This window comes from Nerophis lumbriciformis, linkage group LG05 (assembly GCF_033978685.3).
Source record: "Nerophis lumbriciformis linkage group LG05, RoL_Nlum_v2.1, whole genome shotgun sequence".
NCBI lineage: Eukaryota > Metazoa > Chordata > Actinopteri > Syngnathiformes > Syngnathidae > Nerophis > Nerophis lumbriciformis.
In genome coordinates, this window is record NC_084552.2 from 18,339,569 (window position 1) to 18,362,990 (window position 23,422).

The window sequence follows — 23,422 nt, forward strand, 5'->3', positions numbered from 1 at the left end:
TCGGGCATCTGGTCAGGATGCCACCCGAACGCCTCCCTAGGGAGGTGTTTCGGGCACAACCGACCGGTAGGAGGCCCAGGAAGACCCAGGAAACGGGAAGCTTATCTCTCCCGGCTGGCCTGGGAACGCCCCAGGATCCCCCTGGAGGAGCTGGACGAAGTGTCTGGGGAGAGGAAAGTCTGGGCTTCCCTGCTTAGGCTGCAGCCCCCGCGACCCGACCTCGGATAAGCGGAAGAAAATGGATGGCTGGATGGATGGAGTTATGTTTAAATAACTGTCATAAAGAGTAAAACCTCATTTTTGTATTTGTAAACCTTACCAAAATAACTGATTTTAGTAAAACTCACACAGATTCAATATTACAGGCATTTTTAGACATTTTGCTTATTTGGTGTAGGAATTATGATGGAATACATTGTTTTTGCTTATTTCGCATTATCTCAGGATTTTAAGAACTTTACTGTCATATAGAGGAAACCAAATACTTTTTGTGTTTGCAATCCTTAAAAAAAGCATATGTTTCGAGTAAAACTCACAAGAATGCCTTGTTTCAGGCATTATTAGCCATTGTTTATGTGTAGTTTAGGCATACTTGCCAATACTCCTGGATTTTCCAGGAGACTCCCGAAATTCAGCGCCTTTCCCGAAAACCTCCCGGGACAAATTTTCTCCCGAAAATCTCCCGAAATTCAGGCTGATCTGAGGGAGGACAGCCTGTATTCACGTCTGCTTTCCCACGATATAAACAGCATGCCTGCCCAATCACGTTATAACTGTAGAATGATCGAGGGCGAGTTCTTGGTTTCTTATGTGGGTTTATTGTTAGGTAGTTTCATTAACGTCCTCCCAGCGCGGTAACAACACAAAACAACAGCAGTCACGTTTTCGTCTACCGTAAAGCAGTTTGTCTGCCGTAAACAGCAATGTTGTGACACTCTTTAAACAGGGCAATACTGCCATCTACTGTACATGCATATGTGACAATAACATCCAGGGCTTTTAGAGAGTGCAGTGCACAACTGAGCACACAACAAGGAGACAAAGCAAAAGAACGCGGAAGATACAGCCATGGCGACGCCGACGACGAGTAAGATGAAGAAACACGCTTATAAGTTCCAAGCCGCAGCTGCGATTGGACTTGGATAGCCTCCGGGAAGAAGTAGTGGAATACCAAGTGCTTGGCAGTGAAGATCTTCCTCAGGAAGCAAAGATTGACCGGTTTTTGGCCATGCTCGGGAGGGATGGAAAATTCCAGACTTTTGTGCATTTGATGAAAGCACTTTTGTGCGTGCCACACAGCAATGCATCATCAGAGAGGGTGTTCAGCATGGTTATAAAAATAGTGACAGAGAATAGAACAAGGATGGACAATTCAACCCTTACCTCAACAATGAGTAGATGAGTGTTATGTGTGTGTATATGTGTAAATAAATGAAAACTGAAATTCAAGTATTTATTTTATATATATATATATATATATATATATATATATATATATATATATATATATATATATATATATATATATATATATAGGAGTTAAAGTTAAAGTTAAAGTTAAAGTACCAATGATTGTCACACACACACTAGGTGTGGCGAGATTATTCTCTGCATTTGACCCATCACCCTTGATCACCCCCTGGGAGGTGAGGGGAGCAGTGGGCAGCAGCGGTGGCCGCGCCCGGGAATCATTTTTTGGTGATTTAACCCCCAATTCCAACCCTTGATGCTGAGTGCCAAGCAGGGAGGTAATGGGTCCCATTTTTTACAGTCTTTGGTATGACTCGGCCGGGATTTGAACTCACAACATACCGATCTCAGGGCGGACACTCTAAACACTAGGCCACTGAGTAGGTTGGTAACTGTCATATTGAGTAAAAAACTACTTTTTGTGTTTGCAAGATTTAAAAAAGCATATGTTCAGAGTAAAACTCCGTAGAATGCATTATTTGAGGCATCATTAGCCATTTTGCATGTGTAGTTAGTAGTTATGATTACAAAACTGTCATATTGAGTGTGACAGTGTACTTTCATAAAGAGTAAAACCTAATTTTTGTTTTTGCAAACCTTACTAAAACAACTGATTCTAGTAAAACTCACATGGATGTAATATTACAGGCATTTTTAGACGTTTTGCATTGTTGGTTTAGGAATTATGTTGGAATAAATTTTTATTGCTTTTTTCGCATTATCTCAGAATTTTAAGAACATTACTGTCATATTGAATAAAAACTACTTTTTGTGTTTGCAAGCCTTAAAAAAGCATATGTTTCGAGTAAAACTCACAAGAATGCATTATTTCAGGCAACATTAGCTCATTTTTAAGTGTAGTTTAGGAGTTATGTTTAATTTACTGTCATATTGAGTGTACATTGTCATGGTGAAAAAAACCTAATTTTTGTATTTGCAAAAATTTCAAACAACCTAATCTAGTAAAACTCACATGGATTCAATATTACAGGCATTTTTACACATTTTGCATGTTTGATTTAGGAAATATGATTGAATATATTTGCATTGCTTTTTTCGCATTATCTCAGGATTTTAAGAACATTACTGTCATATTGAGTAAAAATATACTTTTTGTGTTTGCAAGCCTTAAAAAAAAGCACATGTTTCGAGGAAAACTCCCAAGGATCCATTATTTCAAACATTGTTAGCCATTTTGCATTAGTAGTTTAGGAGTTATGATTAAAAAACTGTCATATTGATTGTGACAGATTACTTTCATAAAGAGTAAAACCTAATTTTTGTTTTTGCAAACCTTACTAAAACAACTGATTCTATTAAAACTCACATGGATATAGTATTACAGGCATTTTTAGACATTTTGCATTGTTGGTTTAGGAAATATGTTGGAATACATTTTTATTGCTATTTTTGCATTATCTCAGAATTTTAAGAACATTACTGTCATATTGAGTAAAAAACTACTTTTTGTGTTTGCAAGCCTTAAAAAAGCATATGTTTCGAGTAAAACTCACAAGAATGCATTATTTCAGGCAATATTAGCTCATTTTTATGTGTAGTTTAGGAGTTATGTTTAATTTACTGTCATAATGAGTGTACATTGTCATGGTGAAAAAAAACTAATTTTTCTAATTGCAAACCTTTCAAACACAACTGATTCTAGTAAAACATACATTGATTCAATATTACAGGCATTTTTACACATTTTGCATGTTTGGTTTAGGAATTATAATGGAATACATTTGTTTTTGCTTTTTTCGTATTATCTCAGGATTTTAAGAACATTACTGTCACATTGAGTAAAAAACTACTTTTTGTGTTTGCAAGATTTAAAAAAGCATATGTTTTGAGTAAAACTCCCAAGGATGCATTATTTCTCCCAAGACAAATAGGTCCTAGGTGAGGGATCAGACAAAGAGCAGCTCAAAGACCTTTATGAAAAGTACAAATCGAGGTCCTAGATTTTTCCTCGCCCGGACGCGGGTCACCGTGGCTCCCCTGTGGAGCCAGGCCCAGAGGTGGGGCACGATGGCGAGCGCCTGTTGGCTGGCTCAGCTCAATGAAGCAACGTGGTTCCCTCCTCCAATGGGCTCACCACTCATGGGCTGGGTTATAGAGGTCGGGTGCAGTGTGAGCTGAGCGGCAGCCGAAGGCAGGGCACTTGGCGGTCCGATCATCGGCTACAAAAGCTAGCTCTTCTGACGTGACATGTCACCTCGCTGGGAGGGAAGGAGCCTGAGCTGGTGTGCGAGGTGGAGAAGTTCCGGCTAGATATAGTTGGACTCACTTCGACGCACAGGAACCTGTTCTCTCGAGAGGGGCTGGACTCTCTTCCACTATGGCGTTGCAAGCAATGAGAGGCTGGGGTGGCAATTCTTGTTGTCCCCCCGGCTCAAAGACAAGAGTATGGGGTATCGGACTGTCTGATTGTGGCGGGTCGCTCCCTGTATGATCAGTGTAGGGCCCTTTGTCACCGATTCTGTTGTTAACTTTTATGGACAGAATTGCAGTCATGTCGTTGAGGGGATCCGGTTTGGTGGCTGCAGGATTAGGTCTCTGCTTTTTGCAGTTGATGTGGTCCTGATGGCTTCAACTGGCCAGGATCTCCAGCTCTCATTGGATGGCCGAGTATGAAGCGACTGGGATGAGAATCAGCACCTCCAAGTCCGAGTCCATGGTTCTCGCCCGGTAAAGGGTGGGGTGCCATTTCCAGTTGAGGAGGCGATGGCACTTACTAGATGGCCCCAAGTGGAGGAGTTCAAGTACCTAGGAGTCTTGTTCACGAGTGAGGGAAGATTGGATCATGAGATCCACAGGCGGATTGGTGCGGCGTCTTCAGTAATGAGGACGCTATATCGATCCATTGTGGTGAAGAAGGAGCTGAGCCAGAATTAAAAGATCTAAATTTACCGGTCGATCTACATTCCCATCCTGCACCCATGGTCATGGTTATGACCGAAAAGACAAGATCCCGGGTACAAGCGGCCAAATTGAGTTTCCTCCGCCGGGTGGCGGGTCTCTCCCTTAGAGATAGGATAAGAAGCTCTGTCATCCGGGAGGAACTCAGAGTAAAGCGCTGCTCCTCCACATTGAGAGGAGCCAGATGAGGTGGTTCGGGCATCCGCTCAGGATGCCACCCGAACGCCTCCCGAGGGAGGTGTTTAGGGCAAGTCCGACCGGCAGGAGGCCACGGGGAAGACCCAGGACACATTGGGAAGATTATGTCTCCCGGCTGGCCTGGGAACGCCTCAGGATCCCCCGAGAAGAGCTGGAAGAAGTGGCTGGGGAGAGGGAAGTCTGGGCTTCTCTTTTTAGGCTGCTGCCCCCGCAACCCAACCTCGGTTAAGCGGAAGAAAATGGATGGATTAAGTAAGGACAACAAAAAATGCCCATCCATCAATTTTCTACCTCTTATTCCCTTTTGGGGTGGCAGGGGGCGCTGGAGCCTATCTCAGCTACAATCGGGCGGAAGGCGGTGTACACCCCGGACAAGTCGCAAAAAATGATTCTAGTAAAACTCACATTGATACAATTTTACAGGTATTTTTAGACATAATGCATGTTTGGTTTTGGAATTATGTTTATATAACTTTCATATGTTCTATGACAGTTATACTGTCATCTTGAGTAAAACATAACTTGTGTCTTTACAAACATTACAAACTATGTTTTTCCAGTAAAACTCACAAAAATAATTTTTTCCAGGCATTATTAGACATTTTTCATGTGTGGTTTAGGAAATATGTTTAAATAAATGTCATATTGAATGTGGCAGTTATACTGTTATTATGTGTAAAACCAAATTTTTGTATTTGCAAACCTTACAAAAACAACTGATTCTAGTAAAACTCACATAGATTCAATATCACAGGCATTTTTAGACATTTCACATGTTTGAATACATTTTTATTGCTTTTTTCGTTAGGGCAAGTCCGATCACCAGGAGGCCACGGGGAAGACCCAGGACACATTGGGAAAACTATGTCTCAGGCTGGCCTGGGAACGCCTCGGGATCCCCCGAGAAGAGCTGGACAAAGTAGCTGGGGAGAGGGAAGTCTGCTTAGGCTGCTGCCCCCGCAACCCGACCTCGGATAAGCGGAAGAAAATGGATGGATTTAGTATGACAGTTATACTGTCATATTGAGTAAAAAAAACTATTTTTCATAGATTCAATATTACAGGCATCTTTAGATGGATTGCATGTTTGGTTTTGGAGATATGTTTATACAACTTTCATATTTAGTATGACAGTTATACTGTCATATTGAGTAAAAAAACAACAACTTGTGTCTGCAAACCTTACAAAAGATTATTATTCTAGTAAAACTAACAAAGAGACATTTTTCCAAGCATTATTAGCATTTGTTGTTTTGGAGTTATAATGCTTGCGTGAGAGGCGACGGGCTCGGGTGGCAATTTTTGTTGCCCCCCGGCTCAAAGCCTGCACGTTGGAGTTCAACCCAGTGGACCAGTGGGTAGCTTTCCTCCGCCTTCGGGTGGGGGGACGGGTCCTGACTGTTGTTTGGCCTTACGCGCCAAACGGCAGCTCAGAGTACCCACCCTTTTTGGATTCACTCGAGGGAGTACTGGAAAGTGCTCCACCGGGTGATTCCCTCGTTCTACTGGGGGCCTTCAACGCTCATCTTGGCAACAACAGTGAAACCTGGAGAGGCGTGATTGGGAAGAATGGCCGCCCGGATCTGAACCCGAGTGGTGTTTTGTTATTGGACTTTTGTACTCGTCACAGATTGTCAATAACAAACACCAAGTTCAAACATAAGGGTGTCCATATGTGCACTTGGCACCAGGACACCCTAGGCCGCGGTTCCATGATCGATTTTGTAGTTGTGTCATCGGATTTGCGGTCTCATGTTTTGGACACTCGGGTGAAGAGAGGGGCGGAGCTTTCTACCGATCACCACCTGGTGGTGAGTTGGCTGCGATGGTGGGGGAGGATGCCTGACAGACCTGGCAGGCCCAAACGCATTGTGAGGGTTTGCTGGGAACGCCTCCGGAAGAACTTTGAACATGTCACGAGGGAGGCGCTGGACATTGAGTCTGAGTGGACCATGTTCCGTGCCTCTCTTGTCGAGCCGGCTGTGGCCCCAAAGAGTTTGGTGCCTGTCGTGGCGGTAATCCTAGAACCCGCTGGTGGACACCAGCAGTGAGGGATGCCGTCAAGCTGAAGAAAGAGCCTATCGGGTCCTTTTGGCTCATGGGACTCCAGAGGCAGCCGACAGGCCAAGCGAAGTGCGGCTTCAGCGGTCGCAGAGGCAAAAACTCGGACATGGGAGGAGTTTGGAGAAGCCATGGAAAACGACTTCCAGACGGATTCGAAGCGATTCTGGACCACCATCCGCCGGCTCAAGGGGGGGGAGCAGTGCACTGTAACACCGTGTATGGTGAGGATGGTGCGCTGCTGACCTCTACTGCAGCTGTTATTGATCGGTGGAGGGAATACTTTGAAGACCTCCTTAATCCCACCAACATGTCTTCCTATGAGGAAGCAGTGCCTGGGGAATCTGTGGTGGGCTTTCCTATTTCTGGGGCTGAGGATGCCAAGGTAGTTAAAAAGCTCCTCAATGGCAACGCCCTGGGGGTGGATGAGATCCGTCCGGAGTTCCTTAAGGCTCTGGATGCTGTGGGGCTGTCTTGGTTGACAAGACTCTGCAACATCGCGTGGACATCGGGGCCGGTACTTCTGGATTGGGAGGGGTGGTGGTTCCTCTCTTTAAGAAGGGGAACCAGAGGATGTGTTTCAACTATCGTGAGATCACACTCCTCAGTCTTCCCGGTAAGGTCTATTCATGTGTACTGGAGAAGAGGCTACGCCGGATAGTCGAACCTCGGATTCAGGAGGAACAGTGTGGTTTACGTCCTGGTCGTGGAACTGCGGACCAGCTTTATACTCTCGGCAGGGTCCTTGAGGGTGCATGGGAGTTTGCCCAACCAGTCTACATGTGCTTTATGGACTTGGAGAAGGCATTCGACCATTTACCCCTGGAAGTCCTGTGGGGAGGGCTTAGAGAGTATGGGGTAACGGACTGTCTTATTGTGGCGGTTCGCTCCCTTTGCAAGAGTCAGAGCTTGGTCCTGCAATGCGGACCCGTTTCCAGTGAGGGTTGGACTCCGCCAAGGCTGCCCTTTGTCACCGATTCTGTTCATAACCTTTATGGACAGAATTTCTAGGCGCAGTCAGGGCGTTGAGGGGATCCGGTTTGGTGTCTGCAGGATTAGGTCTCTGCTATTTGCAGATGATGCTGTCCTGATGGCTTCATCTGGCCAAGATCTTCAGCCCTCACTGGATCGGTTCGCAGACGAGTGTGAAGTGACTGGGATGTGAATCAGCACCTCCAAGTCCGAGTCCATGGTTCTCGCCCGGAAAAGGGTGGAGTGCCATCTCCGGGTTGGGGAGGAGATCTTGCCCCAAGTGGAGGAGTTCACGGACCTCAGAGTCTTGTTCACGAGTGAGGGAAGAGTGGATCGTGAGATCGACAGGCGGAACGGTGCGGCGTCTTCAGTAATGCGGACGCTGTATTGATCCGTTGTGGTGAAGAAGGAGCTGAGCCGGAAGGCAAAGCTCTTGATTTACCGGTCGATCTACGTTCCCATCCTCACTTATGGTCATGAGCTTTGTGTCATGGCCGAAAGGACAACATCACGGGTACAAGCGGCCGAAATGAGTTTCCTCCGCCGGGTGGCGGGGCTCTCCCTTAGAGATAGGGTGAGAAGCTCTGTCATCCGGGAGGAGCTCAAAGTAAAGCCATTGTTCCTCCATTTCGAGAGGAGCCAGATGAGGTGGTTCGGGCATCTGGTCAGGATGCCACCCGAACGCCTCCCTAGGGAGGTGTTTCGGGCACGTCCGACCGGTAGGAGGCCCAGGAAGACCCAGGAAACGGGAAGCTTATCTCTCCTGGCTGGCCTGGGAACGCCCGAAGATCCCCCGGGAGGAGCTGGACGAAGTGGCTGGGGAGAGGAAAGTCTGGGCTTCCCTGCTTAGGCTGCAGCCCCCGCGACCCGACCTCGGATAAGCGGAAGAAAATGGATGGCTGGATGGATGGAGTTATGTTTAAATAACTGTCATAAAGAGTAAAACCTCATTTTTGTATTTGTAAACCTTACCAAAACAACTGATTTTAGTAAAACTCACACAGATTCAATATTACAGGCATTTTTAGACATTTTGCTTATTTGGTGTAGGAATTATGATGGAATACATTGTTTTTGCTTATTTCGCATTATCTCAGGATTTTAAGAACTTTACTGTCATATTGAGGAAACCAAATACTTTTTGTGTTTGCAAGCCTTAAAAAAGCATATGTTTCGAGTAAAACTCACAAGAATGCCTTATTTCAGGCATTATTAGCCATTTTTTATGTGTAGTTTAGGCATACTTGCCAATACTCCTGGATTTTCCAGGAGACTCCCGAAATTCAGCGCCTCTCCCGAAAACCTCCCGGGACAAATTTTCTCCCGAAAATCTCCCGAAATTCAGGCTGATCTGAGTGAGGACAGCCTGTATTCACGTCTGCTTTCCCACGATATAAACAGCATGCCTGCCCAATCACGTTATAACTGTAGAATGTTCGAGGGCGAGTTCTTGGTTTCTTATGTGGGTTTATTGTTAGGTAGTTTCATTAACGTCCTCCCAGCGCGGTAACAACACAAAACAACAGCAGTCACGTTTTCGTCTACCGTAAAGCAGTTTGTCTGCCGTAAACAGCAATGTTGTGACTCTCTTTAAACAGGGCAATACTGCCATCTACTGTACATGCATATGTGACAATAACATCCAGGGCTTTTAGAGAGTGCAGTGCACAACTGAGCACACAACAAGGAGACAAAGCAGAAGAACGCGGAAGATACAGCCATGGCAACGCCGACGACGAGTAAGATGAAGAAACACGCTTATAAGTTCCAAGCCGCAGCTGCGATTGGACCTGGATAGCCTCCGGGACGAAGTAGTGGAATACCAAGTGCTTGGCAGTGAAGATCTTCCTCAGGAAGCAAAGATTGACCGGTTTTTGGCCATGCTCGGGAGGGATGGAAAATTCCAGACTCTCGTGCATTTGATGAAAGCACTTTTGTGCGTGCCACACAGCAATGCATCATCAGAGAGGGTGTTCAGCATGGTTATAACAATAGTGACAGAGAATAGAACAAGGATGGACAATTCAACCCTTAACTCAACAATGAGTAGATGAGTGTTATGTGTGTGTATATGTGTAAATAAATGAAAACTGAAATTCAAGTATATATATATATATATATATATATATATATATATATATATATATATATATATATATATAGCTAGAATTCACTGAAAGTCAAGTTTTTCTTATATATGTGTGTGTATATATATATATATATATATATATATATATATATATATATATATATATATATATATATGTATATATATATATATATATATGTATATATATATATATATATATATATATATATATATATATATATATATATATATATATATATATATATATATATATATATATATATATATATATGAAATACTTGACTTGGTGAATTCTAGCTCTAAATATACTCCTCCCCTCTTAACCACACCCCCAACCACGCCCCCACCCCACCCCTGACCACGCCTTCCCCACCCCCACCTCTTGAAATCGGAGGTCTCAATGTTAGCAAGTATGAGTTCAGGAGTTATGTTTAAATAACTGTCATAGTGAGTGTGGCAGTTACACTGTCATATTGAGTAAAAAAAACTAACTTGTGTCTTTGCAAACCTCACAAAAGAAAATGTTTCTAATAAAAATCACAAAGATACATTTCTTCACGCATTATTAGACATTTTTCATGTGTGGTTTAGGAGTTATGTTTAAATAACTGTCATATTGAGTGTGGCAGTTATACTGTCATTATGTGTAAAACCTAATTTTGTATATGCAAACCTTATAAAAACAACTGATTCTAGTAAAACATAGATTCTATTTTACAGGCATTTTTAGACATTTTACATGTTTGGTTTAGGAGGTTTTTTTGAATACATTTTTTATTGCTATTTTCGTTTGGGCAATGCCGACCGGCAGGAGGCCACGGGGAAGACCCAGGACACATTGGGAAGACTATCATTCAAGTACCTTGGGGTGTGGGTGGACAATAAGCTGGACTAGACTGTTAACACAGACCACTTGTACAGGAAAGGACAGAGCTGTACTTCCTGAGGCGGCTGTCCTTTGTCCCACACGCCATTAGACTGTACAACTCTTCTCTGGGGGGAGGGGGGCTACTAGGATGACAGGGGATGCAAATCAATAAGAGTGCAATATTTTTTCAAAACATGGTCACTACTGCCTAGTTTCTCTTGTTATATTCTTATTTTACTGTTATATTTTTATTCTCATTGTTGCTTTTTATTTTTATTCTATTGTAATTAGTTTCTATTTTGTTTCAATTTATACCCCCATTATTTACTTTTCACTTTTTACAATTTTGTACACTACTGCTGGAATTTAAATTTTCCTGAGGGAACTCTCCTAAAGGAATCAATAAAGTACTATCTATCTATCTATCTATCTATTTATGTCTCCTGGCTGGCCTGAAAATGCCTCGGGATCCCCCGAGAAGAGCTGGACGAAGTGGCTGGGGAGAGGAAAGTCTGGGCTTCTCTGCTTAGCCTGCTGCCCCCGCAACCTGACCTCGGATAAGCAGGAAGAAAATGGATGGATTTAGTATGACAGTTATACTGTCATATTAAGTAAAAAACTAACTTGTGTCTTTGCAAACATTACAAAATACATTTTTTCTATTAAAACTCACAAAGATACATAACTAAAGGCATTATTAGCCATTTTGCATGTGGTTTAGGACTTATGTTTAAATAACCGTCAGATTGAGTGTGACAGTATACTGTCATAGTGAGTAAAACCCATATTTTGTAATTGCAAACCTTATGAAAACAAATGATTCTACTAATACTCACATGGATACAATATTACAGGCATTTTTAGACATAATGCATGTTTGGTTTTGGAGTAATGTTTATATAACTTTCATATTTAGTATGACAATAATACTGTCATATTGAATAAAAAAAACTAACTTGTTTCTGTACAAACCTTAAAAAATATTTTTTTTCCAGTAAAACTCACAAAGAGACATTTCTCCAGGCATTATTAGCCATTGTGCACATGTGGTTTAGGAGTTATGTTTAAATAAATGTCAAATTGAATGTGGCAGTTATACTGTTATTATGAGTAAAACCTAATTTTTGTAAATGTTAACCATACCACAATTCCTGATTCTGGTAAAACTCACATAGATTCAATATTACAGGCATTTTTAGACATTTTACATGTTTGGTTTAGAGTTGTGTTTGAATACATTTGTATTGCTTTTTTCATTAGGGCAAGTCCGACGGGCAGGAGGCCGCGGGGAAGACCCAGGACACATTGTGAGTGAAACCTAATTTTTGTAATTGTAAACCTTACCAAAATACCTGATTCTGGTAAAACTCACATAGATTCAATATTACATGCATTTTTAGACGGATTGCATGTTTGGTTTTGGAGTTATGATTATACACCTTTCATATTTAGTATGACAGTTATACTGTATGTTACCATTGAGTTAAAAAAAAAACCTAACTTGTGTCTTTGCAAATCGTTATTCTAGTAAAGACTTAGACTTAGACTTAGACTTTCTTTTTATTGTCATTCAAATTTGAACTTTACAGCACAGATAAGAACGAAATGTCGTAGTGCAGGATAAAAAAGCAATAAGGTGCATATTTCGATAAATAAAAATATAAATACTATATATATATATATATATATATATATATATATATATATATATATATATATATATATATATATATATATATATATATATAAAATAAATATATATAAGTATATATAAATAGATAAATAGATTACTGTGCAGATAAATATATTGCACTTTTTCCACATGTGCCCACGTTTATGGGTGTATGTTATATTGTTTTTTTCATTCCAGCAAGTTAATTCATTTTGAGGGGAGTTGAGGAGATAATTTAATTATGATGCGTTCAAGAGTCTTACGGCCTGAGGGAAGAAGCTGTTACAGAAGCTGGAGGTTCTGCTTCGGAGTCTGCGGAACCTCTTTCTAGAGTCCAGCAGTGAAAACTGTCCTTGGTGGGGGTGGGAGGAGTCTTTGCAAATTTTCTGAGCCCTGGTCAGGCAGCACTTTTTGCGATCTCCTGGATAGGAGGAAGAGGAGTCCTGATGATCTTTTCCGCTGTCCTCACCACTCTCTGAAGATACTTCCAGTCTGAGGCACTGCAGGCTCCAGTCCAGACAGAGATGCTGTTGTTGGTCAGCAGGCTCGCTATAACAAAGATACATCTCTCCAAGCATTATTAGCTATTTTGCATTTGTTGTTTAGGAGTTATGTTCAAATAACTGTCATAGTGAGTAAAACCTAAATTTTGTATTTGCAAACCTTTCAAAAACAACTGATTCTAGTAAAACTCACACAGATACATTATTGCAGGCATTTTTAGACATAATGCATGTTTGGTTTTGGAGTTATGTTTCTATAACTTTCATATGTATGACAGCTATACTGTTATATTTAATAAAAAAACACTAACTTGTGTCTTTACAAACCTTACAAAATATTGTTTTCCCAGTAAAACTCACAAAGATACATTTCAACAGGCATTATTAGACATTTTGCATGTGTGGTTTAGAAGTTATGTTTAAATAATTGTCATATGGAGTGTGACCGTAAAGTCATAGTGAGTAAAACAAACTAACTTGTGTCTTTGCAAGCTTTACAAAAATATAATCATTCTAGTAAAACAAACAAAGAGACATTTCTCCAAGCATTATTAGCCATTTTGCATTTGTTGGTTAGGAGTTATGTTTAAATAACTGTCAAAGTAAAAAACACCTAATTTTGGTATTTGAAAACCTTACAAAAACAACTGATTCTAGTAAAACTCACACAGATACAATATTACAGGCATTTTTAGACATAATACATGTTTGGTTTTGGAGTAATGTTTGGCGCAGTGGAAGAATGGCCGTGCGCGACCCGAGGTCCCTGGTTCAATCCCCACCTAGTGCCAACCTCGTCATGTCCGTTGTGTCCTGAGCAACACACTTCACCCTTGCTCCTGATGGGTGCTGGTTAGCGCCTTGCATGGCAGCTCCCTCCATCAGTGTGTGAATGTGTGTGTGAATGGGTAAATGTGGAAGTAGTGTCAAAGCGCTTTGAGTACCTTGAAGGTAGAAAAGCGCTAAACAAGTACAACCCATTTATTTATATATAGTAAGACAGCTATACTGTTATATTGAGTAAAAAAAAACTAACTTGTGTCTTTACAAACCTTACACAATATATGTTTTCTAGTAAATCTCACAAAGAGACATTTCCCCAGGTATTATTAGCCATTGTGCATGTGTGGTTTAGGAGTTATGTTTAAATAAATGTCAAATTGAATGTGGCAGGTATACTGTCATGAGTAAAACCAAATTTTTGTAATTGTAAACCTTACCAAAATACCTGATTCTGGTAAAACTCCCATAGATTCAATATTACATGCATTTTTAGACGGATTGCTTGTTTGGTTTTGGAGTTATGTTTTTACAACTTTCATATTTAGTATGACAGTTATACTGTCATATTGAGTAAAAAACAACAACTAACTTGCGTCTTTGCAAACCTTACAAAAGATCATTATTCTGGTAAAGACTTAGACTTTCTTTTTATTGTCATTCAAATTTGAACTTTACAGCACAGATAACACAATTTCGTTACATAAGCTCATGGTAGTGCAGGATAAAAAAGCAATAAGGTGCATATATAAATAAATATAAATAATAAATAAATATATATATAAAATAAATAAATATACTTAAATATATATAAATAAATAAAAAGATTACTTTGCAGATAAATATATTGCACTTTTTCCACATGCACCCACGTTTATGGGCGTATGTTATATTGGGTTGTTTTTTATTCCAGCGAGTTAATCCATTTTGAGGGGAGTTGAGGGGATAATTTAATTATAATGCGTTCAAAAGTCTTACGGCCTGAGGGAAGAAGCTGGAGGTTCTGCTTTGGAGGCTGCGGAACCTCTTTCTAGAGTCCAGCAGTGAAAACAGTCCTTGGTGGGGGTGGGAGGAGTCTTTGCAAATTTTCTGAGCCCTGGTCAGGCAGCACTTTTTGCGATCTCCTGGATAGGAGGAAGAGGATTCCTGAAGATCTTTTCCGCCGTCCTCACCACTCTCTGGAGAGACTTCCAGTCTGAGGCACTGCAGGCTCCAGTCCAGACAGAAATGCTGTTGGTCAGCAGGCTCTCTATAACAAAGATACAGTTCTCCAAGCATTATTAGCTATTTGCATTTGTGGATTAGGATTTATGTTTAAATAACTGTCAAGTGAGTAAAACCTAAATTTTGTATTTGCAAACCTTACAAAAACAATTGATTCTAGTAAAACTCACAGATACAATATCACAGTCATTTTTAGACATAATGCATGTTTGGTTTTGGAGTTGTGTTTATATAACTTTCATTATTAGTATTACAGTAATACTGTCATATTGAGTAAAAAAAAAACAACTAACTTGTGTCTTTACAAACCTTACAAAATATTTTTCCCAGTAAAACTCAAAGATACATTTCTACAGGCATTATTAGCCATTTTGCATGTGCGGTTTAGGATTTGTGTTTAAATAACTGTCATATTGAGTGTGACAGTAAAGTCATAGTGAGTAAAACAAACTAACTTGTGTCTTTGCAATGCTTACAAAAGAAAATGTTACTAGTAAAACTCACAAAAGATACATTTCTTCATGCATTATTAGAAAATGTTCATGTGTAGTTTAGGAGTTATGTTTTAATAACTGTCAAATTGAGTGTGGCAGTTATACTGTCATTAAGTGTTAAACCTCATTTTTGTATTTGCAAACCTTACAAAAACAACTGATTCTAGTAAAACTCACATAGATTCAATATTGCAGGCATTTTAGACATTTCACATGTTTGGTTTAGGAGTTGTGTTTGAATACATTTTAATTGCTTTTTTCGTTAGGGCAAGTCCGACCGGCAGGAGGCCACGGGGAAGCCCCAGGACACATTGGGAAGACTATGTCAGCCGGCTGGCCTGGGAACGCTTCAGGATCTCCCGAGAAGAGCTGGACGAAGTGGCTGGGGAGAGGGAAGTCTGGGCTTCTCTGCTTAGGCTGCTGCCCCCGCAACCCGACCTCGGATAAGCGGAAGAAAATGGATACATTTAGTATGACAGTTATACTATTATATTGAGTAAAAAAAACAACTAACTTGTGTCTTTAAAAACCTTACAAATTATATGTTTTCTAGTAAAACTCACAAAGATACATCTCCAGGCTTTATAAGCCATTTTGCATGTGGTTTAGGGGTTATGTTTAAATAACTGTCATATTGAATGTGGCAGTTATACTGTCATTATGAGTAAAACCTAATTTTTGTAATTGTAAACCTTACCAAAATACCTGATTCTGGTAAAACTCACATAGATTCAATATTACAAGCATTTTTAGACGGATTGCATGTGTAGTTTTGAAATTATGTTTATACAACTTTCTTATTTAGTATGACAGTGATACTGATATTTACTCATATTGAGTAAAAAAAACTAACTTGTGTCTTTGCAAACCTTACAAAAGAACATTTTAGTAAAACTCACAAAGATACATTTCTTCATGTGTAGTTTTGAAGTTATGTTTATAAAACTTTCATATATAGTATGACAGTTATACTGTTATATTGAGTAAAAAAAAAACTAACTTGTGTCTGTACAAACCTTACAAAATATTGTTTCCCAGTAAAACTCACAAAGATACATTTCTACAGGCATTATTAGCCATTTTGTATGTGTGGTTTAGGAGTTATGTTTAAATAACTGAAATTGAGTGTGACAGTATACTGTCAAAGTGAGTAAAAAAAAAACTAACTCGTGTCTTTGCAAACCTTACAAAAGAAAATGTTACTAGTAAAACTCACAAAGATACATTTCTTCATGCATTATTAGAAAATGGTCATGTGTAGTTTAGAGTTATGTTTAAATAACTGTCATTTTGAGTGTGGTAGTATAACTGCCACACATATTGAGTTATAAAGTTAAGTGTAAAACCTAATTTTTGTATTTGGAAACCTTACAAAAACAACTGATTCTTGTAAAACTCACATAAATTCAATAATAAAGGCATTTTAGACATTTTACATGTTTTGTTTAGGAGTTGTGTTTGAATCCATTAGTATTGCTTTTTTCGTTAAGGCAAGTCCAAACGGCAGGAAGCCACGGGGAAGACACAGGACACATTGGGAAGATTATATCAGCTGGCTGGCCTGGGAACGCCTCGGGATCCCCCGAGAATAGCTGGACGAAGTAGCTGGGCTTCTCTGCTTAGGCTGCAGCCCCCACAACACGACCTCGGATAAGCGGAAGAAAATGGATGGATTTAGTATGACAGTTATACTATCATATTGAGTAAAAAAAAACTAACTTTTGTTTTTGTAAACATTCAAAATGTATTTTTTCTAGTAAAACTCACAAAGATACATAGAGTTTAAATAACTGTCATAGTAAGTAAAACCTTACAAAAACAACTGATTCTAGTAAAACTCACATGGATTCAATATTACAGGCATTTTTACACATTTTGCATGTTTGGTTTAGAAATTATGATGGAACACATTTGTATTGCTTTTTTCATATTATTTCAGGATTTTAAGAATATTACACACATTTTTATTGCTTTTTTCGCATTATCTCAGGATTTTAAGAATATTACTGTCACATTGAGTAAAAACTACTTTCTGTGTTTGCAAGGATTAAAAAAAAGCATATTTTTCGAGTAAAACTCCTAAGGATGCATTATTACAGGCATCATTAGCCATTTAGCATTTGTAGTTTAGGAGTTATGTTTAAATAACTGTCATATTAAATGTAACATTATACTCTCATATAGAGTAAAACTTAATTATTGTATTTGCAAACCTTATAAAAACAACTGATTCTAGTAAAACTCACATGGATTTAATATTACAGGCATTACAGGCATTTTGCATTGTTGGTTTAGGAATTATGTTGGAATACATTTTTATTGCTTTTTTCGCATTATCTCAGGATTTTAAGAACATTACTGTCATATTGAGTAAAAAACTACTTTTTGTGTTTGCAAGCCTTAAAAAAGCATATGTTTCGAGTAAAACTCACAATAATGCATTAGTTCAGGCAATATTAGCTCATTTTTATGTGTAGTTTAGGAGTTATGTTTATTTACTGTCATATTGAGTGTACTTGTCATGGTGAAAAATCTAATTTTTTTTTTTTTTGCAAAAATTTCAAACAACCGATTCTAGGAAAACTCACATGGATTCAATATTACAGCATTTTTACAAATTTTGCATGTTTAGTTTAGAAATTATGATTGAATACATTTTTATTGCTTTTTTCGCATTATCTCAGGATTTTAGGGATATAACTGTCATATTGAGTAAAAAACTACTTTTTGTGTTTGCAAGATTTAAAAAAGCATATGTTCAGAGTAAAACTCCGTAGAATGCATTATTTGAGGCATCATTAGCCATTTTGCATGTGTAGTTAGGAGTTATGATTACAAAACTGTCATATTGTTTGTGACAGTTTACTTTCATAAAGAGTAAAACCTAATTTTTGTTTTTGCAAACCTTACTAATACAACTGATTCTAGTAAAACTCACATGGATTCAATATTACAGCATTTTTACAAATTTTGCATGTTTAGTTTAGAAATTATGATTGAATACATTTTTATTGCTTTTTTCGCATTATCTCAGTATTTTAGGAATATTACTGTCATATTGAGTAAAAAAACTACTTTTTGTGTTTGCAAGATTTGAAAAAGCATATGTTTCGAGTAAAACTCCGTAGAATGCATTATTTGAGGCATCATTAGACATTTTTCATGTGTAGTTTAGGAGTTATGATTAAATAAATGTCATATTGAGTGTGACAGTTTACTTTCATAAAGAGTAAAACCTAATTTTTGTTTTTGCAAACCTTACTAAAACAATTTATTCTAGTTAAACTCACATGGATTCAATAATACAGGCATTTTTACACATTTTGCATGTTTAGTTTAGAAATTATGATTGAATACATTTTTATTGCTTTTTTCGCATTATCTCAGGATTTTAAGAACATTACAGTCATATTGAGTAAAAAAAATACTTTTTGTGTTTGCAAGCCTTAAGAAAGCATATGTTTCGAGGAAAACTCCCAAGGATCCATTATTTCAAACATTATTAGCCATTTTGCATGAGTAGTTTAGAAGTTATGATTAAAAAACAGTCATATTGAGTGTGACAGTTTACTTTCATAAAGAGTAAAACCTAATTTTTGCTTTTGCAAACCTTACTAAAACAACTGATTCTAGTAAAACTCACATGGATTTAATATTACTGGCATTTTTAGACATTTTGCATTGTTGGTTTCGGAATTATGTTGGAATACATTTTTATTGCTTTTTTCGCATTATCTCAGAATTTTAAGAACATTACTGTCATATTGAGTAAAAACTACTTTTTGTGTTTGCAAGCCTTAAAAAAAGCATATGTTTCGAGTAAAACTCACAAGAATGCATTATTTCAGGCAATATTAGCTCATTTTTAAGTGTAGTTTAGGAGTTATGTTTAATTTACTGTCATATTGAGTGTACATTGTCATGGTAAAAAAAACCTAATTTTTTTTTTTTTTGCAAAACTTTCAAACAACCGATTCTAGGAAAACTCACATGGATTCAATATTACAGGCATTTTTACAAATTTTGCATGTTTAGTTTAGAAATTATGATTGAATACATTTTTATTGCTTTTTTCGCATTATCTCAGAATTTTAAGAACATTACTGTCATATTGAATAAAAACTACTTTTTGTGTTTGCAAGCCTTAAAAAAGCATATGTTCGAGTAAAACTCACAAGAATGCATTATTCAGGCAATATTAGCTCATTTTTAAGTGTAGTTTAGGAGTTATGTTTAATTTACTGTCATATTGATTGTACATTGTCATGGTGAAAAAAACCTAATTTTTGTGTTTGCAAATATTTCAAACACAACCTAATCTAGTAAAACTCACATGGATTCAATATTACAGGCATTTTTACACATTTTGCATGTTTGATTTAGGAAATATGATTGAATATATTTTCATTGCTTTTTTCGCATTATCTCAGTATTTTAGGAATATTACTGTCATATTGAGTAAAAAACTACTTTTTGTGTTTGCAAGATTTGAAAAAGCATATGTTTCGAGTAAAACTCCGTAGAATGCATTATTTGAGGCATCATTAGACATTTTGCATGTTTAGTTTAGGAGTTATGATTAAATAAATGTCATATTGAGTGTGACAGTTTACTTTCATAAAGAGTAAAACCTAATTTTTGTTTTTGCAAACCTTACTAAAACAATTTATTCTAGTTAAACTCACATGGATTCAATAATACAGGCATTTTTACACATTTTGCATGTTTAGTTTAGAAATTATGATTGAATACATTTTTATTGCTTTTTTCGCATTATCTCAGGATTTTAAGAACATTACTGTCATATTGAGTAAAAACTACTTTTTGTGTTTGCAAGCCTTAAAAAAGCATATGTTTCGAGTAAAACTCACAAGAATGCATTATTTCAGGCAATATTAGCTCATTTTTAAGTGTAGTTTAGGAGTTATGTTTAATTTACTGTCATATTGAGTGTACATTGTCATGGTGAAAAAAACCTAATTTTTTTTTTTTGCAAAACTTTCAAACAACCGATTCTAGGAAAACTCACATGGATTCAATATTACAGGCATTTTTACAAATTTTGCATGTTTAGTTTAGAAATTATGATTGAATACATTTTTATTGCTTTTTTCGCATTATCTCAGGATTTTAGGGATATAACTGTCATATTGAGTAAAAAACTAATTTTTGTGTTTGCAAGATTTTAAAAAGCATATGTTTAGAGTAAAACTCCGTAGAATCCATTATTTGAGGCATCATTAGCCATTTTGCATGTGTAGTTAGGAGTTATGATTACAAAACTGTCATATTGATTGTGACAGTTTACTTTCAAAAAGAGTAAAACCTAATTTTCGTTTTTGCAAACCTTACTAAAACAACTGATTCTGGTAAAGCTCACATGGATTTAATATTACAGGCATTTTTAGACGTTTTGCATTGTTGGTTTAGGAATTATGTTGGAATACATTTTTATTGCTTTTTTCGCATTATCTCAGAATTTTAAGAACATTACTGTCATATTGAATAAAAACTACTTTTTGTGTTTGCAAGCCTTAAAAAAGCATATGTTCGAGTAAAACTCACAATAATGCATTATTCAGGCAATATTAGCTCATTTTTAAGTGTAGTTTAGGAGTTATGTTTAATTTACTGTCATATTGATTGTACATTGTCATGGTGAAAAAAAACCTTAATTTTTGTGTTTGCAAATATTTCAACCACAACCTAATCTAGTAAAACTCACATGGATTCAATATTACAGGCATTTTTACACATTTTGCATGTTTGATTAAGAAATATGATTGAATATATTTTCATTGCTTTTTTCGCATTATCTTAGTATTTTAGGAATATTACTGTCATATTGAGTAAAAAACTACTTTTTGTGTTTGCAAGATTTGAAAAAGCATATGTTTCGAGTAAAACTCCGTAGAATGCATTATTTGAGTTATCATTAGACAATTTGCATGTGTAGTTTAGGAGTTATGATTAAATAAATGTCATATTGAGTGTGACAGTTTACTTTCATAAAGAGTAAAACCTAATTTTTGTTTTTGCAAACCTTACTAAAACATCTTATTCTAGTTAAACTCACATGGATTCAATAATACAGGCATTTTTACATATTTTGCATGTTTAGTTTAGAAATTATGATTGAATACATTTTTATTGCTTTTTTCGCATTATCTCAGGATTTTAAGAACATTACTGTCATATTGAGTAAAAAAAATACTTTTTGTGTTTGCAAGCCTTAAGAAAGCATATGTTTCGAGGAAAACTCCCAAGGATCCATTATTTCAAACATTATTAGCCATTTTGCATTAGTAGTTTAGGAGTTATGATTAAAAAACTGTAATATTGATTGTGACAGTTTACTTTCATAAAGAGTAAAACCTAATTTTTGTTTTTGCAAACCTTACTAAAACAACTGATTCTATTAAAACTCACATGGATATAGTATTACAGACATCTTTAGACATTTTGCATTGTTGGTTTAGGAAATATGTTGGAATACATTTTTATTGCTTTTTTCGCGGCACAGGCCAGCACGGACCAATGTAGCGTAGTGGGAGGGCTACAGTTTTTCCTGATAAAAACTAAAGTTAACTAAATAAAGTTAGGGTATTAAAAAACCACCAACCTAACGGTATAACTTTTATCAACTGACGTCAACATAGTAGAACATGGTATTGTTCTCTGTAAAACTTTTGGCGGCGACACTGAAGTAACGTTAACGTTAGTGAATTAATGTTAATTAATGTGCATTGGGAATGAGGGGGCGATACTGCTGAATGTTTGGGAGAAATGCCCAAGAATAGGTTTTTAAAACACACATTTACTGACAGAAGCGCCAGAGGTCTTTGAGAGCATCAGCTTGCGATTACAAAGAGACTTTGCTGGCAGTTTTCTTTCCTTTCTTTTTTTTTGACAAGAAGCTAGCTATCGGTGTGAAGCCCACAGCAACATGTTTTTGTAATTCAATGAAAGAATGGATTGTTCATTACAATTTCTACTCGCAAATAAATCTGTCATGTGTTAATTGTTTTATTTAGCTAGACAAAACAAAATGTTCATTAATGTTTATGATGTAGTTTATTTCTTATTGAAATATTTTTCCATCAACAGGAAGCAAATCAGAACAGAACATTATTCTCATAATTCAGGCAAGTAGAAAATAATGTATGCATTATATTGCTTTGTTATTTTCCCTTATTCATCCATCATAATGTAATATTAAAATTGTGGTTGAATATTTTAGACCATTGTTTTAATACCACAAATTGTGTCTCTTCATTTCAGGGTGCCCTTTGGAGGAGCCAGTGGACTTTGTGCAAGGGAGGTGCCGTGGGGATCAAGATGAGGCCGCTCCTGGACAGACTGAGTCAGGTGTGCTTGTTTTGCTTGTTCATACAGTATGTTTTACAGGGAGCTGGACCTACTTTTTTTCTCACTCAGACACATACAGCCAGCCAACAGGCGCTCGCCATCGTGCCCCACCTCTGGGCCTGGCTCCACAGGGGAGCCACGGTGACCCGCGTCCGGGCGAGGAAAAATCTAGGACCTCGATTTGTACTTTTCATGAAGGTCTTTGAGCTGCTCTTTGTCTGATCCCTCACCTAGGACCTATTTGTCTTGGGAGAGCCTACGATTGATTGATGCCTGAAATAATGCATCCTTGGGAGTTTTACTCAAAACATATGCTTTTTTAAATCTTGCAAACACAAAAAGTAGTTTTTTACTCAATATGACAGGAATGCTCTTAAAATCCTGAGATAATACGAAAAAAGCAAAAACAAATGTATTCCATTATAATTCCTAAACCAAACATGCAAAATGTGTAAAAATGCCTGTAATATTGAATCAATGTATGTTTTACTAGAATCAGTTGTTTGAAAGGTTTGCAATTAGAAAAATTAGTTTTTTTTCACCATGACAATGTACACTCATTATGACAGTAAATTAAACATAACTCCTAAACTACACATACAAATGAGCTAATATTACCTGAAATAATGCATTCTTGTGAGTTTTATTCGAAACATATGCTTTTTTTAAGGCTTGCAAACACAAAAAGTAGTTTTTTACTCAATATGACAGTAATGTTCTTAAAATTCTGAGATAATGCGAAAAAAGCAATAAAAATGTATTCCAACATATTTCCTAAACCAA

At 37.4% G+C, this 23,422-nt stretch overlaps 1 long non-coding RNA gene across 1 annotated transcript; it reads left to right on the forward strand.

The window, feature by feature from the left end:
* Positions 1 to 22,286: 22,286 nt before the first annotated feature.
* On the forward strand, positions 22,287 to 22,638 carry LOC140678800 (uncharacterized). Its single transcript, XR_012050411.1, has 2 exons — positions 22,287 to 22,416; positions 22,553 to 22,638. It is a non-coding gene; the product is annotated as an uncharacterized lncRNA (long non-coding RNA).
* The last annotated feature ends 784 nt before the right edge of the window (positions 22,639 to 23,422 follow it).